General features: G+C 41.3%; 1 protein-coding gene across 2 annotated transcripts in view; it reads left to right on the forward strand.

The window, feature by feature from the left end:
• The first annotated feature begins 542 nt into the window (after positions 1-542).
• The window catches only part of LOC137326511 (SERTA domain-containing protein 2-like), a 40,391-nt gene continuing 27,311 nt past the window's right edge, over positions 543-13,622 (forward strand). For both annotated transcript variants that reach the window (XR_010964208.1, XM_067991657.1), the window contains exons 1-2: positions 543-614; positions 1,559-1,826. The gene's annotated coding sequence lies outside the window, so the exon portion shown is untranslated. The remainder of the gene's footprint in view (positions 615-1,558; positions 1,827-13,622) is intronic.

The following is a 13,622-nucleotide window of genomic DNA, read 5'->3' on the forward strand; positions in this document are numbered from 1 at the left end:
CTTCCATGTCTATAACATTGGCTGTTCCTACCTCAACTCATCTGCCACTGAAACCTTCATTCATGCCTTCGCCACCTCTTGAATCAACTATTCCAATGCTCTCATGGCCAGTCTCCCATCTTCCACCTTCTGTAAACTTCAACTCATCTGAAACTCTGCTGCCTATTTCCTATCCTTTCACTCGCCCATCACTCCCATCCTCACTGCCCTACATTAGCACCTGGTCCCTCAATACCTCAAATTGTAAATTCTCATGTTCCAATCTTTTTAATCTCCTCCAGCCCTACAAGCACCCCCCCCCCCCCCACCAAACTCTCCATTCCTTTGACTGGCCTTTTGTGTATCTCCTCTCCCCCATCGCGCCCCCCACCCCCATATTAGGCCCCACTCTCTGAAATTCCTTCACTAAACCCCTCCTCCTTTAAGACCTTCCTTAATGCTTTTGGTCACCCCTCCTAAGTTTTCATTTTTGGGCATAGCGTCCATTTTCCCTCACTTTTCTGTTAAGCATATTGAGTCGTATTTTTACGTTGACAGCGCTATATAACTGCAAATTGTTTATCAGAACAGAATATAACGACATAGTGTCCCAAAGAGCAGTCCTTCCGCTTGAGGTAACTTAATGATTTAAACCTAGTTGTGGGCTAACTACGCTTGTAACACTTGCGCCAATTTAAAGTTCTTTCATGCTCCCTTTTCTTACCTCGCCTATATCCAACTCGTATTTCCCCCTAGTTTGACAAGAGCTCTTCGTGCCCACAAAATCTTCCTCTTACGAAGAAGTTGACACGACATGGTTACAATGGTCGCTCTCTTAATATTATCAGTTATGTAATATAGAGAGCATTAAAATGCGGCCCTTTTCCGACCGCATAATAAATGTTCAGAAATAAATAAGCTAAATTTACGAATTCCAGCAAACCACGTTAATTTAGCTATAGGGATGCATTCAAAAGCAGTAACTAATTTGCAAGGAACACTGACTTTTTTTTGGAAGTGTTCGCGTAGCAACGATGGATGGGTCTGTCAAAGATTAGCCAGTGATTGCTCAACAGAAACACAGTAACTCAGCCGACGCCAGCCAGCCAGCTATAGTAAAAGCTCCTTCCAGTGCACTTCACCTCCGTCACTACTGAGTGCTGGGGATTTAACTATTTCAGGTCTTGTACATGTTTTACCACTCTGGAACCAAGCCACTGCAGAGGCACCATTGACACTACACAGTGCGACACGAAACTGTAAAGAGATACTGTATGCCTATAACACCGTACATCTATTCACAGACACACAACTGACCAACACTACCGGACCACACAAGCAGCGCTGCGCTCTTTCTCGGGTTAATGCACATCCCACGCTTCCGCTCGCTGGGCGGGCACGCGCTGCCTTGCGACACACTCTGCATCATTCTGATTGGTCAAAGCGGGGGAGGGCGAACCACTGTTACAAGTTACAAACCAATAACAAATCGCCCCTTGTTGCCCGGACAACGTGTCCCTCCAATGAAGGCGCACGCACCTGACGAACTGTCAATCACCGAGTATCTTTTTTCCCGTAGTTTCGACGCTTTGAGCCCTGGAGCCGGTTTTGAGCGAGCGACGAGACCCATGTAGTGGAGCCTAGAGCTTCTCGGAGCGCAGCTTGTGTGGAAATGCAGCGGTGGGTCTGGAAACAACCTGCAACGTAGATCCAAAATGTACAATTGTGACTGTCTCTGAGAGACTACTTTTCCATGAAAATAAAGAAAATCTCTCAAGACTCTATTTGCCTGCTCAGTCCTCCGCTGGCCGAGAGAAGGAAGTTGCAAAAGTCTCCTCTGTATTAAGGTGGGTGTTGAAACCGTAGATAGACATTGGGCTTATTTTCTGGCGTGTAAGCATGTTTACAGGGTTAGAGAAGGGCAAAATACGAAGCTCCTTCCTTATAAACATATAACACAACATTTGTAATACTACACAAGCCATAAAGTCATCGTTACAGTCTCTTGAGGCTCCAGTACGCTTATGGGTGATGTGAAGACTATTCAGAAAGCTAATTTGTCGAATCTTCTATAATACGTGATTGTTAAAAAGTACCCGAGGTGTTTTAAATACGTACGATCTGTGGGGAAAGGAACTGTTGTAAACGTTGACTTAGCTGGAGTCCGTCATCGGTAGTGCGAGCGTAAAAACGCTTCATTTTACAATTTATAATTACTAATATGTCATCACACACTCCGATGTGTTCCCTTTCAAATTATGAAGCTACTTTGGTTAAATTCTGGCATCTTCTAACACTGTGTTGCTTTTCCAGCCCATCCGACTCCGAAGTGGTTTGGGAGAACTGGTTGTTCCGCTTGATTTGATGCACAGTTTTGCCAGTCTGACAGTTTGGCGAAATGTTTACTGTTTCAGTTAAGATTGCCACTTCTTCCCAAAATCAAGAACGAGTAAGGGACAGAATAGGGACCGGGAAGAGGCGGGATCATAACTGATGTTTTCCCAGCTGATTCTGAAAAAATAATTGTAAAGGTTAATAACTAATGTCTTTATATTGCAAGATACAGAAATAGAAAAATTGTCATATAATCCATGAAAGTCCCTGTTTGAGCCTGGTCTGTCCTGAGTAAGTTGATCTCAACCAGAGTAATGGTGGAACTCTAAAGTCGTACTTGCTTTCTGTCACGCTTTGGGATTTCAAACTATGTCATGGCTCCCCATGAAGGGAACGAAACCTTGGTGTAAAATATGTAAAAGAGCTACTATTGAGCTAAACAAAACTCTCAAGAAGACTGGCAAGTATAAATTAGATTTCGGATGGAGTGTCTGGACCAGTGTCCTGGAGACAATGAAAGATCGTTTGACATTCCAGTGATTGTTCACACTCTGCTATTGGGACCACACTTTCATTTGAACTTAGCAGAGACTCTATCCAAGTTAGGCTGGTGGATTCCACTTTGGGGGGAGGACTGACAGTTTGACTTCAAGTGGACACTGGGGTCAGGCTTTTAAAAAACAGAGAAAGCCGGGGCCTTTGGAACAGCAAAGGGCTGTGAGGGGGATGGAACATAATAGGAGGGGGAGTTAGGAAATTAGCTTTAAATGAAGCAAGACATCCCAATGAATAGCATTTTCTTTTATTATGCAAGGATAAGTTGTGTTAATGGCAATAAGTGAAACTGATTATAACTACTTTATCTTCACTTTACTGTGGAATAAAGCAACTTATTGATTTGTATGAAGTCTTGCCTCACCTAGTGAAAACTCAGCCCACCATCAGGAAGATGGAAGAAATAAAAAAACACAACTATCTGGTCCAGATCACAAGGGGATGCTATTGTTACATCCATTGATTATATTATCGTACAAGTAGATATAGGATAGTGTGAGTCAACTTCCATAAAAGTAAGATGTCAGACTGCTTAAAAGAGCAACTGACGCCACTGAACATGAGAAGGTATCTACAGCAGACCCGAATTTGTAACGGTGTTCTTGGATTAGGAAGGGTAAAAATTAACTTGGGTTCCTATTGCTGATCACCTAACTGGTGACTCCTGATGGAAAGTGTGTATGTGTGTAAATCTACAGTGAGGATGGAATGGGCCTGGCCAATTATTTTTCCTGTGGTTGAATAGACTTTTGATGCTTGCTGTCTAGGCTCTGGCATTATCAATAACCTTTTGGGAAACATGCTAGAGAATGCTAGAGAACTGCTGCTGCCCGTCCAGTGGAAGAGAATTGGATGGGGGAGAATGAATTTGGACTGAACAGTTTCAGATGATGGCAATCTGATTCAATTCAGTCTGCACTAAGATCATAGAATCATATCATAGAATTGTTACAGCACAGAAGGAGATCATTCGGCCCATCGAGCCTGTGCCGGCTCTATGTAAGAGCAATCCAGTTTGTCCCATTCCCCTGCTCTTTCCCATAACCCTGCAAATTTTTTCCCTTCAAATATTTACCCAATTCCTTTTTGAAAGCCACGAGTGAATCTGCATCCGCCACGCTTTCAGGCAACGTATTCCAAATCATAACTGCTCGCTGCGTAAAAAAAGATTTTCCTCACGTCGCCTTAGGTTCTTTTGCCAATCACCTTAAATCTGTGTCCTCTGGTTCTCGACCCTCCCGCCAATGGGAACAGTTTCTCTTTATTTACTTTATCTAAACCCGTCATGATTTTGAACACTTCTATCAAATCTCCACTCAACCTTCTCTGCTCTAAGGAAAACAACCCCAGCTTCTCCGTCTATCCACGTAACTGAAGTCTCTCATCCCAGGAACCATTCTAGGAAATCTTTTCTGCACCCTCTTTAAGGCCTTCACAGCCTTCCTAAAGTGCGGCGCACTGAATTGGATACAATGCTCCATTTGTGGCCAAACCAGTGTTTTATAAAGGTTCAACATAACTTCCTTGCTTTTGTACTCTATGCCTCTATTTATAAAGCCCAGGATCCCATATGCTTTTTCTAACCGCTTTCTCAACCTGTCCTGCCACCTTCAAAGATTTGTGCACATATACCCACAGGTCTGTCTGTTCCTGCAACCCCTTTAGAATTGTACCATTTAGTTTTTATTGCCTCTCCTTGTTCTTCCTGCCAAAAAGTATCACTTCGCACTTCTCTCCATTAAATTTCAATCTGCCATGTGTCTGCCCATTCCACCAGCCTGTCTGTGTCCTCCTGAAGTCTATTACTCTCCTCCTCACTGCTTATTACGCTCCCAAGTTTTGTGTCATTTGCAAATTTTGAAATTGTACACCCAAGTCCAAGTCATTAATGTAAATCAAAAAAAAGCAGCGGTCCCAGTACCGACCCCTGGGGGACACCATTTGATACATTCCTCCAGTCCAAAAAGAAAATGTTCACTACTACTACTCTGTTTCCTGTCACTTGGCCAATTTCCATGCTGCCACTGCCCCTTTTTAATTCAAGGGCTTCAATTTTGCTGACAAGCCTATTATGTGGCACTTTATCAAACGCCTTTTGAAAGTCCATATACATAATATCAACCGCATTGCCCTCATCTACCCTCTGTTACCTCATCAAAAAACTCAATCAAGTTAGTTAAACACGATTTGCCATTAACAAATCCGTGCTGGCTTTCCTTTATTAATCCACACTTGTCCAAGTGACTATTAATGTTGTTCCGGATTACCGTTTCTAAAAGCTTCCCCACCACTGAGGTTAAACTGACTGGCCTATAGTTGCTGGGTTATCCTTACAATCTTTTTTGATCAAGGGTGTAACATTTGCAATTCTCCAGTCCTCTGGCACCACCCCTGTATCTATGGAGGATTGGAAGATTATGGGCCGCACCTCTGCAATTTCCACCCTTACTTCCCTCAGCAACCTAGGATGCATCCTATCTGGGCCGAGTGACTTACCTGCTTTAAGCATAGTCAGCCTTTCTAGTACCTCCTCTTTATCAATTTTCACCCCATCCAGTATCTCAACTACCTCCCCTTTTACTGTGACCTTGGCAGCATCTTCTTCCTTTGTAAAGGCAGATATGAAGTACTCATTTAGTACCTCAGCCATGCCCTCTGCCTCCATGTGTAGATCTCCTTTTTGGTCCCTAATTGGCCCCACCCCTCTTACTACCCGTTTAATATTTATATGTCTGTAGAAGACTTTTGGATTCCCTTTTATGTTGGCTGCCAGTCTATTTTCGTACTCTTTCTTTGCCCCTCTTATTTTCTTTTTCACTTCTCCTCTACTTTCTATATTCAGCCTGGTTTTCACTTGTATTATCAACCTGACATCTGTCATATATCCCGTTTTTCTGCTTCATCTTACTCTCTATCTCTTTCATCATCCATGGAGCTCTGGCTTTGGTTGCCCTCCCTTTCCCCCTCGTGGGAATGTACCTGGACTGTACCTGAACCATCTCCTCTTTAAAGGCTGCCCATTGTTCGATTACAGTTTTACCTGCCAATCTTTGATTCCAATTTACCCGGGCCAGATCCACTCTCAACCCACTGAAATTGGCCCTCCTCCAATTAAGTATTTTTACTCTAGATTGCTCCTTGTCCTTTTCCATAACTTATCTAAACCTTATGCGATACCAAGATCACTATTCCCTAAATGTTCCCCTATGGACACTTGCTCCACTTGACCCACCTCATTCCCCAGAACCAGATCCAACAATGCCTCCTTCCTCGTTGGGCTGGAAACATACTGATCAAGAAAGGTCTCCTGAACACACTTCAGAAATTCCTCCCCCTCTTTACCCTTTACACTATTACTATCCCAGTCTATATTAGGATAGTTGAAGTCCACCATTATCACTACTCTATAGTTCTTGCACCTCTCTGTAATTTCCCTGCAAATTTACTCCTCGGTGTCCTTCCCAATAGTTGGTGGAATCTAGTAACACAATGGTACCTCTATGGTTTCTTAACTTTAACCAAATAGATTCTGTCCTGGAACCCTCAAGAACATCCACTCTCTCCAGCACTGCATTATTCTCCTTAATCAATACTGCCACCTCCACCCCCCCCCCTTTTTTTCCCTTCCCCATCTTTCCTGAACACCTTGTATGCAGGAATAGTTAGTACCCAATCCTGCCCTTTTTTGAGCCAGGTCTCTGTCATCGCCACTACACCATATTCCCATGTGGCTATTTGCACCTGCAACTCACCAACCTTATTTACCACACATCATGCATTTACACACATGCACTCTAAACCTATCTTAGATCATCTCGTATTCTCCCTTAGTCTGATCCCACCTAATACTGTACCATTTCTTACTCTAGTGCTATCTGTCTCTCCCAATCCTTTGTGCACCTTGTTTCTCCTTTCTAATGCTACATCCTGGTGCCCATCCCCCTGCCAAACTAGTTTAAACCACTAAAAATCACTTGAGTAAGATCATTTATATATTTTTTTTGCACTGAATTTTATGATTTTAATTTATGTTCCTCATTTGCCAAATAGTCAATAAATTGCCATCCTGTAAAGACAAAGAAATGACTGCTGTTACAACTTGCAGAGTCCAAAGTGGTGAACTGCTCTTTTCAGCAGCAACCACTAGAACTTCTTAACTGATGTATATTAGTATTGGTAGTAACAACTTGCATTTATATATCACCTTTAACATGGAAAATGTCCGGAAGCGCTCCAGACAGGCAAAATAGATGATGAGCTTTAGAAAAAGTGACAACAGATGACCGAAAGCATTGTTGAATAGAGAGATTTTGAGGAGGCTTTTGAAGTAGGGGAGAGAAGTAGCAAGTCAGAGAAGTTATGGAGGATGTTTCAGAGATTAGGATCAGCTCTCCCAATGTTTGTGGAGTGGAGGGAGAAAAGATGCGCAGGAGGCTGGAGTTGGCATTAGCAGTACTCAAGACATTAAAATATGTTTTGAAAAGATGCTAAGGATATTGATGTCACACACTTGGTGAGGTCACAACACCACATTTATCACTCAAAGTTTCAATGGTCAGTGTACCTGAAGGTTGGAACAAATCATTTTCAAACCTGTAAAATGTTACTTTCTAAATAGAAGACGTAACGGAACCTGTAGCTTAAAAAACAAAATAACTTGTGTTGCCACCAACTTGGATGCTTGTAATTTTTGTGACTAGCACCAACCATATATCTGACTCAAACCCACTCTGTCCTGCTGTAATTGTTTCATGGGTATTGTTTAGGTTACATTTTTTTGTACACTTTTCAGACATGCAGCATGACTTTAACTTGGTATGAGACAGCCTCTTGAAGGTGGCAGATACTTCACGATTTATACTGCCATTTTTGTGTTGGTGTGCACCCAAAACTGTTTCACGTTGATACGAAGTTGGCAGTCTAACTGCAGCCTTAAATAAATTGTGCGTGTTTGAAAAATCAAGAATTTACCTGCTGATGGTGGGATTTAGTGTGACAGGCACTGTCTTGATGGTGACTGCTAAAGTTACCTTCTTGCGTAAAACAACATGTTACATCATTGTCAAATGTTTTCATTACAATGGATGTTGAGTCAGGGATAGTGTGATAAATCAAGAGTTCTACAACCTCTTCATTGTGCTTTTTGCTTGATGCAGTTGTACTTTGTGACCAAGTGTCACACTGCTGCTTTTCTTCTCTAATCAAACATCTTAATAAGACAGCTATAAAATGATAAACCCACTGACAAAATGCACTAAAACAACATTGTGGAGGTGGAATTGGAAAAACCCCCTTATGAAACTCACTACTGATAATTTCCCAAAGCTGCAAATCTGCATAAAACATCTTTTTTTCTTAAGATTACTGTCGTCATTTCCAACTTTAATGTTGAAACATTTTAAATGCAGTGCTAGTTTTTAGGCCAGTACTCTTCCACAGCCTCTCCACAAGAGTCATTTAAGTGCCATGCACCTGCATCAATAAAAGATTGGTACTCCATTAATTTTTTTGGCTCAAACATTAATTTAGTGTTACCTTTTATCATTGGATTCATGAATAGAATACCACATGGGTTCTAGTATGATATTCTATTAAAACAACTCATTGAACTCAACTGGACGTAACCACTTTTGTGAAATAGTTGCTTGTCAGATTATCTTCTTTAAATCTATTATCACACTGCGATCTGTTTGGTATTATCTTTGTGTGCAACAAAAGAACATACATAAAATATGCTGTAGCATTTAGGATGAATTAAGATGGACTCTACACTTCTGTAAGTGTCTTGTGATCAAGTAACATATAGATAAAGCTAGATAACAACAACAACAATGACTTGCATTTCTAAAGTGCCTTTAACGTAGTAAAATGTCCCAAGATGCTTCACAGGTGTGTATTCAGACAAATATTGACACTGAACCAAAAAAGGAGACATTAGGACAGGTGGCCAAAAGCTTAGATTTAAGGAGCATCTGAAAGGAGGAGAGAGAGGCGTAGAGGTTTAGGATGGGAATTCCATTGCATAGAGCCTATACAGCTGAAGGCACGGCCGCCAATAGTATAGCACTACATTTACCTATGTAATAATGACTACACTTCAAAAGTACATCATTTAATGTGAAGCACTTTAAGACATCTGGGACATTTTCCTTTTAGTTTTTTTTGCATTAGCTGATCTGGTCCTCCTCTTGGTATTTAGATCGGAAGTCCAATACCACAAAATATATACTTTAATATACACTATACGAAATTAAGGTTTGTGGGAATAGAACACTTCAGAATGCTTACACTCTGGTATTATGAAGAGTGTCCATGATCTACATGTCTGCTATATTGATCACAAATTTTGAATATTCTCTGTAAGGAAGCTGACAGTTTCTATTGCTTCTGTCTATTGCTTTTAATGCATGTGTTGATGTAGGTTTCTCTTTATGTAATTGTGTATTGTTTGTCTCAATCTTAAATCCCATGACTATCTTATATTACAAATTTACTTTCTATAATGTTGTATCTATAAATTAAAATATTTTAAAAATTGAATTGCCATTTGATGGTTTAAATCATGTTTTCCAGAATAATTTTAAAACTGAGCTAAATGTTAGCAACAGAATCACAACAAATACTTTGTACTACTGAGACATTCTTTCCTTCCAACTCCCCCATAAAGATGATGTTTAACTAGTAGCTAATTGAGATTGATTGATTTCATTCTTACCTATCCAGTCAAAGCCAGAGCATCTGCAGCAATGGCTTCTCTTCCTGTCCCCACAATGTTACCACTGGAGTCCCCCAAGTATGTTTCCCTTCTTCAACTATATGCTGCCCTATGGCGACATCACCTGCAGATATGGGGTCAGGTTCCACATGAATGATGATGACACCCAGCTGTACCTTTCCACCCTTCTCTTGACCCTCCACTGTCTCTGTGTTGTCACACTGGTTGTCCGACATCCAGTCTTGGATGAGCTGAAATTCCTCCATTGGGAAGACCAGTGCCTTCGACTTCAGCCCCTGCGCCAAACTCCGTAACAATTCAGCTCACTACAAATTCCATCCCCCGCCTACTCTCTCAAGCTGAACAACGCTGTTCGCAACATCAGCTTCTATTTAACCTTGAGCTGAGCTTCTGACCCTATAACCTGTCCATCATAGAGGCTGCCTACGTCCACGCCCATAACATAGCTCATCTCGGCGCATTTGTTGCTGAAACTCCCATCCATGCCTTTGTCGCATCCAGATTCAACTATTCTGACTTCCCTCCCAACCTTCGGCTCTGTAAGCTTCAGCTCCTCCAAAACTCTGCTGCCTGTGTTCTATTATCACCTTCCTCACCACTGATGGCTGTTTACCCGTTTAGGTCCTATGCTCTGGAATTTCCTCCCTAAACCCCTCTGCCTCCACACCTTCCTCTCCTCTTTTAAAACCCACCTCTTTGACCAAGCTTTTGGTGAACTCTCCTAATAACTTCTTTCATGTGGCAACCATTTTTTTTGTTTACATCTATGTGAAGCACCTTAGGATGTTTCTCTACATTAAAGGAATTGTATAAATGCAAGTTGTTGGTGAAAGAAGCCATAACTTCTTACGTCTCTCTTCATAACTGTAACCTCTTCCCTTATTTTACAAAAACTTAACTGCTGAATATTACTCCTACAGGTTAGATATTGTCAATAGTTGCTTATGTTATCGAAAGATTAGATATTTGCAAGCTAGATCTTAAAGTTACCCAATGGAAGTTTTTTTTCTTCTTTAAACACTTTGTAGTAGGTAGTTTACAATGGAAGCTTAATTTCTGCCATAATGAAGGGATTCCCTCCCTCCCATGGATAATTCAGTTGAAGTTCAATACTGAAAAAGTCCCCATCCAAATTCCCAACCTGATCTGGTGACAACCTAACAGTTAAATGAAGTCCAGCAAAGTTGCAAGCTGACCGAGCCTGACCCAAAGGATTCTGTGTGTTCCAAATTGGATAGCCAGGTGGTGAAGTATAGAATACTAGAGTCTGGTCTTCAGTTGCTTCCAAGCCTTTATTCACATCAGCTCAGCATTACACACCCTCCTATAAATGGATACAAGAGAGTCCTCAATTGATACCCACCACCTGAACACAATTAACACTAATTGATATAAATCACATAGATACAATTAACACTGTGCAGTGTTTTATTCTTAGTAGATTTTGTACAGCCTAGAAAAAGATGCAGTCTGATCTGCCCCGAAGTGCATAATAAAATTAATTGAAGTGTGTATATAAGGCCAGACCCAAAGTTGTAGTCTTGCAGTTGAAATAGGCCCAACTCCTGTCTGGCTTGCTTGCAGATAATTGCAAACATGAATAATAGGAGAGCAGATAAATGGGGCTTTGTTATATCTGGTGTATTTTAACTGCAGTTGCATAAGAGTAAGAGCTAGTAGACGGAGTAAGGGCATTGAATGTTATGCCTTTGTAGCATTGGTAAAGCAGAATAAGTGTTGTTCCTATTAAGTGAAGTTTGGCTCACCTAGGATGTTTTTCTGATTGCTATGGCCATTTGGGTGAGATACATTTGGGCTGCTGCACCTGTGCAACCATGTCAAAGCCTTCAAGAGAGGGAGAGAACTGGATGGAGGAAGAGGAGGAGAAGAAGAATCACCACTACGAAAGCAGTTGCTGCTTAAATATGTCTTACTGACTGATATTTTATTGGTAAAGCGGGAAGAATGTTTGCTCTGCCAGTTTTGCCTCTAGTATTTTTCTCCCTCTTAAAGCACTGACACCTTGCTGGGTTATGGATCCTTGGGTGCTGTCTGGTACCTTGCCAAAGTGGCCATTACTTGCATGAGCCTGGACTGTAAGTGTCAATGGATTCATTTTCAAGGGAGGAAGCACAGCCAAATTCAATTGGGGTCTGAAGAGCACTGAGGCCAGTTGTAACACCCAATTTTCAATTTGCAGGATCGGTTAATTCAGTACATATTTGGATTTTCCTAGTCTGTATGGCACAGCTTCTTGCTGGATAAACTGGCTGAGCCCTTTTTAAAAGTTTGTTCTTGGGCTGTGAGTGACACTGGCAAGTATTGCCCATCCCTAGTATTGAGTCAGCCACATAGTAGGAACTGAAGTCACATGTAGGTGAGATCAGGGTGGCAGTTTCTCTTCCCTGAAGGGTATCAGTGAATCAGTTGGGTACTTGCAACGATCTAGTAATTCAATTTCACAACTTGCCATGGTAGGATTTGAGTTCATAACCTCTGGGTTATTAATCCAGTACCACAACCACTAGGCTACCATATCCATAGGGCTAGTTACTAAAATCTTGTACTTTGGTGCTCTACCATCTTTATGGGGATTTGATGAAAAATGGTGGCTGTGTTAGAGTGGCCAGCCATACATAACTATGCTTTAAAAATAGCTTCTTTATCTGCAAATGTATATAAAAAAATGTGGGGCTATTAATGGACTAAAAACTCTAGGATAGGGTCATTATCTAGTTTTACCCATGAGTATTTCTTTAATACAATAAATTGCAATAATCATAGATCTTACAATACAGATAGACAGTGATCGCTTTAACATGTTCCTTCAGTCTTAACCATATTTTTTTACAATAAATGTTAACAACAACTTGCATTTATGTAGAAAAACATCTCAAGGTGCTTCATGTAATCAGTGAAAAATGGGGGCCAAAGAAGGAGATATTAAGAGGGGTGACCAAAAACAAAGAGGTGGGTTTTAAGGAGGATCTTAAAGTAAGAAAGGGAGATGGAGCGATGGGAGGGTTTAGGGAGGGATTTCCAGAATGTGGGGCCTAGGCGGCTGACTGCACAGCTGCCAATGGTGAGGCAAAGGGAGCGAGGGATGCACAAGAGGCCAGAGACTGAGGAATATAGAGGTTAGGGGGGAGGTTGTAGGGCACAAGGAGATTAGAGATAGGGAGGGGCACAGCCACAATAGGATTTAAACACAAGGATGAGAATTTAAAATTTTAGGTAGATACTTGGATACTTGGTATCTTCCAATTTGGTGCAGGATAGGTATGGACCTCAGAGTTTTGGATGAGTTGAAGTTTACAAAGGTTGGAGGATGGAAGGCCGGCAGGAGAGCATTGGAATAGTTGAGTCTGGAGGGACAAAAGTATGGATGAGAGTTTCAGCAGCCGATGGACTAAGGTATGGACAGAGATGGGCGGTGTTATGGAGGTGGAAGTAGTCGTTTTTTGTGATGGAGAGAATATGGAGTCGGAAGCTCATCTCATGGTCAGATAGGATGCCAAGGTTGCCAACAGTCTGGTTCATCGGAGACAGTGGCCGAAGAAAGGGTTGGAATCAGTGGCAAGGGTACGGAATTTGTGGCAGGTATCAAAGACGATGGCTGGAAGAAATTGCAGCTCACCCATGATTGGATGTCGGACATGCAGTTTGACAGCACAGAAACTAAGAAAGCAGTGTAATTATTATGTATCTATATTCCTAATTGCCGATGTTTGTTATTATATTAACAGATAAATATTTATTTTTAAAAAAACAATTTGTATTTCCAAAGGAATTGCTTAAATTTTGACGTGTTCTATTCACACCTGAAGACCAAACTGAAACTTTGGTACTGCACCTGTAGCTAACTCACTTCACTCATTTCTGTTCTCCATTAAAGAAGTTTTTCTTACATCTGCTTACCAATTTACTTTGTACTGTATGAATTTTGTAGGTGCCATTTCATATAATGTACATTTTTTAATCTTGTACTTATTGTGATGTGAGCTGTAATGACTTGCTA

Source organism: Heptranchias perlo, chromosome 10, assembly GCF_035084215.1.
Source record: "Heptranchias perlo isolate sHepPer1 chromosome 10, sHepPer1.hap1, whole genome shotgun sequence".
NCBI classification, from domain to species: Eukaryota; Metazoa; Chordata; class Chondrichthyes; order Hexanchiformes; family Hexanchidae; genus Heptranchias; species Heptranchias perlo.